Raw genomic sequence first — 6,000 nt, 5'->3', positions numbered from 1 at the left:
GACAGTGTTGAATGTTTATCCTTTTAAGCTTGGAAAAGAGACCCTTAAGCTGATGTATAACACTTGTATGTTTTAGGAATTTTTATTATGAGTATTTCTGTTTTTGAATTTGGCGCTCTGCAATTTCATTGGCTGTTGTCGAGGTGGGACGCTACCGTCCCACCTATCCCAAAGAAGTTTAAACCCAGACTTGGACCACACATCAACTCCACTGAATAGCAGGCTAGTGATTGCTTTGCAACGCTTGCAGTTAGCCACTGATTCCTTCCAAACCACTCATTGTTGAATTTGTGATTTCCAACTTGTTGTGTAATGTCCAATGGCTGATCAGCACTGATACGTTTTATCTATAACTATTTCTTCATATGACAAGGATTGAGAAGGATTTGCCTGTAGATTGTCGACGTGATTCATGATGATGACTGCTTTTCTAGCTTGCTAGCTAAGATTGTGAAAGTATGATGTTGACAGGATCAGTCCAATCAAAGCTACGGTAGATATAACACGATTTGACGTAATTTTATCTGTGGCCAATGACCTTGAATTTATGAGGTCTCCCTGTATATTTTGCAGTGACGTAGTGTCCCCGTGAGTGACAGAACACTGAGCCAATCACGGCGCAACAAGAGAACATTACCAACCTATACGCTACGTATTTTCCACAGAAAGCACTGAGCTAGGCTGAAACACCTCCACAGAAAGCACTGAGCTCGGCTGAAACACCTGCATTTTGGACCTGCCTTACTCAAGAAAGCAAAAAAGAGACCATGTTTGTATGCGGCTTTATTAACTCAATTTTTTGGGGGTGACATTGTTTTCAAACTGGTATGTGACATGTATTAATACCAAAATAACATGCAAAACAGGCAATAAACCGGTGGGGCTCAAAACCTGTGGGGCTCTGAGCCACCTGCCCTGAATGACGGGTTGCCACTGTACAGTATATACTGTAGGTCTATGGAGCAGGTAGCTACACTGTAAAAATATAAAGTCTCAAAACACCATGATTGTGTAATGAAACCATGAAAGTTAGTGCACCTAAGCTGAGATCTGGTATTTGGAGGGTGTTTGAATGTAAACCCAATATAAATGTTTTAATGCACAGAATGTGTTTAAAAACAGAAATTAAGAGCTCTGAAACACCCAAAGTGGTTCTTCAACCTTAATATTGGTGTTTTTAAGAGAGTGTTGTGAAAACAATTTGAGGGTTTCAGTGCATGTAAAGGGCAGCATTAAAACAAAACAAAAAATGTTTCTCATTGAATCAATGGTTTAGAAATTAAAATGGTTTATATCCCAAATATTCATTGATATAAGGGCCTATGGAGAATATTTTTTTGTGGAACTCCACCTTAATTTTTTCAATGCTTTATTTAGATGGACTAGAAATAGGAGGGGAAGTAAGATGGTACATTTCGTTGGAATTTTACCCACTCAACCACACTGTAAGAAATTATTCTCGGGTGATTTTTATTTTTATTTTTAAACAACCAACACATACTTCCAAAAATGAATGCAAGTGTCATGGTAATTTCCTGTATTACTCAATGATGAGAGAGACAACCACACACATCAGTGTTATATTATAAAGTCCATATTTAATATATATGAGCTTCAGCATAGTCCTTTTTGACTCTCAGATCAATTCAGTGTCTATAAATGAATTCTCTGAGAGTCTCTACAAAACAATTCTTAGTATCATTTATAGCCAAGATACACCCCTCTCAACTTACAAAGAACCTTTTACTTGAAAGAGGAGTATCCCATAGCTAGATAGCATTAGCTATAAATTATCGTTCAGTTTGGTCTCCTAAGACGAGGTTTCAATCTCATGCTTGGTACCAAAACATTACCCCATCCAATGGCATATATCAATTGTCAATTCTAGATACTCCCATCTCAAATACACCCCCTCCTGGATAAGCTCAGAAAAGACAGTGAGCCTCTTAGGTCATATACTAGGTCAAGATAAGGGCAACCTCAGAGGGGACATACAATGGTTCCAGACACTGCCATACTCCTTCCCCCAATGAGAAAAGTAGGGAGTGACTGGCGTACAGACATTGTATGAGATAACTAACTGGTTCCCCATTAATAACGCCATCCCTTCACATGGTTTAGGAATAGTTACAGACACATTCCCATAAGAAGACAATGTTCCATTCTGTCCTCCTCCCCTTCTGATATTCTACATAGCACCACATGGTTTAACAGATACATTGACATATGAAGACAAGCCTGACCTCTCCCCTCTCTGGGCCCCAAGTGACTAAGCCCTAGCTGAGAAGGGAAAATGCACTGCCAACCCTATAGTCCAAAGGCAACCATTTTAATGACAAGTATCTCACAAGCATATGATGAAAATAACATCTTATCTATCTATGTTACCTAACTAATTCTGATTCAACCACGACACAAGTCAAACAGAGCCCGTGTTCTAGTGATAACACACCCGGCTTAGACACCGGGGTTAAATTCCCTGGTCCAAGCCTTCAGTCTGTTTCTCCCACCTATAGTCCTTTCAGAAACTATTCATACCCCTTGACATTTTCCACATTTTGTTAAGTTACAGCCAGAATTGAAATCATTAAATCAATTAAATTGAGAGCTTTTGTCACTGGCATACACACAATACCTCATAATGTAAAAAAAAATTTTTTTTTAAGCCGAATTAAATAAAAGTGAAAAGCTGAAATAAGTATTCAACCCCTTTGTTATGGCAAGCCTAAATATGTTTTGGAGTAAAGATTAGCTTAATAAGTCACATAATAGAGCCCCGCAGTGGAGGTTTCATATTACCCATAAAACCTAGCGGTCAAACAGGGAAATGGTTCCAATCGTTGTTCCAATCGTTGTTTTAGAAACACTTCAAATAAAGGCTGTGTTTTGTGTAGGCTTACTCTGGCGTGGCGTTGTGATAACCAAATCTCGCTCTGACAAGGTGACTTTTAGTGATGGCGTGATGACTATGTCTTATCGGCCCTCAACCAATCATGCTATTTTGTTTGTTTTTTCGTGTTGTTCGTAACTTGTTTTGTACATAATGTTGCTGCTACTGTCTCCTATGACCGAAAAGAGCTTCTAAACATCAGAACTGGGATTACTCACCTCAAAATGGACAAAGAGTTTTTTTGAATGAGTCGGACGCGAGGGATATACTGTTGACACCCAACCAGGCCCCGATCCCCGTGATTCGCTGGAGAAGGAAACAGAGATTTCGGGGCAAAAGATCAGGGTTCCTTGTGAGGACAAGGCGACGAGTAACTAATCTGCCCTTGGCCCCCATTCTACCAGCTAAAGTTCAATCGCTAGAAAATAAATGGGACGAACTGAAAGCACGTATATCCTACCAACGTAACATTAAAAACTGCTTCACTGAGTCGTGGATGAACGACGACATTAAGAACATAGAGCTGGCAGGTTATACACTCTATCGGCAAGACAGAACAGCACCCTCTGGTAAGACACGGAGTGGGGGCCTATGCATTTATGTAAACAACAGCTGTTGCACAAAAGTTTTGCTCGCCTGACTTTGAGTATCTTATGATAAGCTGTAGACCACACTATTTACCCAGAGAGTTATCTGTATTTTTCTTAGCTGTCTACATACCACCACAGAGCAAGGTTGGAACTAAATCCACAGTAAAGGAGCTGTATTCCGCCATAAGCAAACAGGAAAACGCTCATCCAGAGGCGGCGTTCCTAGTGGCCGGTGACTTAATGCGGGAAACTTAAATCAGTTTTACCGAATTTCTATCAACATGTCCAATGTGCAACCAGAGGGAAAAAAAATTGACACCACCTCTACTCCGTACAAAGCTCTCCCTCGCCCTCCATTTGGCAAATCTGACCATAACTCTATCCTCCTGATTCCTGCTTACAAGCAAAAAGTGACTCGGTATATAAAAAAGTGGTCAGATGAAGCAGATGCTAAACTACAGGACTGTTTTGTTAGCACAGACTGGAATATGTTCCGGGATTCTTCCGATGGCATTGAGGAGTACACCACATCAGTCACTGGCTTTATCAATAAGTGCATCGAGGATGTCGTCCCCACAGTGACTGTACGTACATACCCCAACCAGAAGCCATGAATTACAGGCAACATTCGCACTGAGCTAAAGGGTAGAGCTGTCGCTTTCAAGGAGCGGGACTCTAACCCGGAAGCTTATAAGAAATCCCGCTATGCCCTCCGACGAACCATCAACCAGCATCAATACAGGACTAAGATCGAATCGTACTACACTGGCTCCAACGCTCGTTGGACGTCGTAGGGCTTGCAAACTATTACAGACTACAAAGCAAGCACAGGTGGTAGGTGGATGAATCCCAGGAAAATATTCCAGTCTGTGCTAGCAAACAGTCCTGTAGCGTAGTATCCGCGTCATCTGATAAATAACTCTTTATGTTGTTGTTTGTTTAAAGTATTCCAATTTTCCCAGAAGTGGTTCGATTCTATGGAATCTTCAATTACATTGAGTTGATTTCTGACGCACTGTTCCTTCTTTATTATTAGTTGTATTTCTGTATTGTTTTAGTGATTCACCATAGCGAAGGCGTAGACTCAGGTTTTCTAGGTCACTATGTTTTTGGTTGGATAGGTTTCTCAATTTCTTTCTTAGGTTTATGCATTTTTCATCAAACCATTTGTCCTTGTTGTAAATGTTCTTAGGTTGTCTGCATTAAATATTTTTATTTGATAGGGAAGCTGAAAGGTCAAATATACTGTTTAGGCTTTCTACTGCCAATTGTACAGCTTCACTATTACAGTGAAATGTTTTGTCCAGGAAGTTGTCTAAAAGGGATTGGATTTGTTGTTACCTAATAGTTTTTAGGTAGGTTTCTACACTACTTTCCTTCCATCTATAGCATTTTGTAATATTGTGCAGTTCCTTTGGCTTTGATGCCTCATGATTGAGTATTGCTCTGTTCAGGTAGACTGGGATCTTGCTGTCATCTGATAGGGGTGTTAGTGGGCTGACTGTGAACACTGAGAAACTCTTGGTTGAGGTCAGTGATAAAGTAATCCACAGTACTTCTGCCAAGGGATTAGCTGTAGGTGTACCTACTGTACCATAGGAGTCTCCTCGAAGCCTACCATTGACTATGTACAGACCCAGCGTGCAACAGAGCTGCAGGAGTTGTCACCCATTTATGTTGGTTGTTTTGTCATAGTTGTGTCTAGGGGGGCACATTTGGGAGGGAATATTGTCATCTCCAGGTAGGTGTTTGTCCCCCGATGTGCTGAAAGTGCCAGGTTCTTGTCCAGTTCTGGCATTTAGGTCACCACAGACTAGTACATGTCCCTGGGACTGGAAATGGTTGACATCCCCCTCTAGGATGGAGAAGCTGTCTTCATTAAAGTATAGGGATTCTATTGGGGGATATAGGTAGCACACATTAGGACATTTTTCTTTGTTGAGATAATTTCCTTATTCATTTCTAGCCAGATGTCAAATGTTCCTGTTCTGACTAATTTAATAGAGTGGGTTATGTCTGCTCTGTATCGAATTAGCATACCCCCTAAGTCTCTTTCCTGTTTCACACCTGGTAGTTTGGTGCATCGGACTACCAGCTCTAACCTAGTGGGAAACCAGTGGGTCCGTCCACTATACCATGTTTCTTGTAGGATGACAATGTATGTATTTCCAAGTCATTTGATGAAGTCTGGGTTACTGCTCTTTACACCAAAGGCAGATGACCTCAGTCCTTGTATATTCCAGGATGAAATAGTAAAATCTTTGTGTTCCATAGTGTCTAGTGTTGTATTCGTGTGTTTAGGCTCGGACCATTACAGTAGGTGTGAGCAGAGCATGTTGAGCATCTGATACATACCTCTTAGATCACAGGAGGGAGCTTGTGTAACCGATGTGAAATGGCTAGCTAGTTAGCGGGGTGCGTGCTAATAGCGTTTCAATCGGTGACGTCACTCGCTCTGAGACCTTGAAGTAGTTGTTCCCCTTGCTCAGCAAGGGCCATGGCTTTTGTGGAGCGATGGGT

Source organism: Salvelinus fontinalis, chromosome 17 (genome assembly GCF_029448725.1).
Source record: "Salvelinus fontinalis isolate EN_2023a chromosome 17, ASM2944872v1, whole genome shotgun sequence".
Classification (NCBI taxonomy): Eukaryota; Metazoa; Chordata; class Actinopteri; order Salmoniformes; family Salmonidae; genus Salvelinus; species Salvelinus fontinalis.
This window is presented reverse-complemented; position numbering follows the sequence as displayed.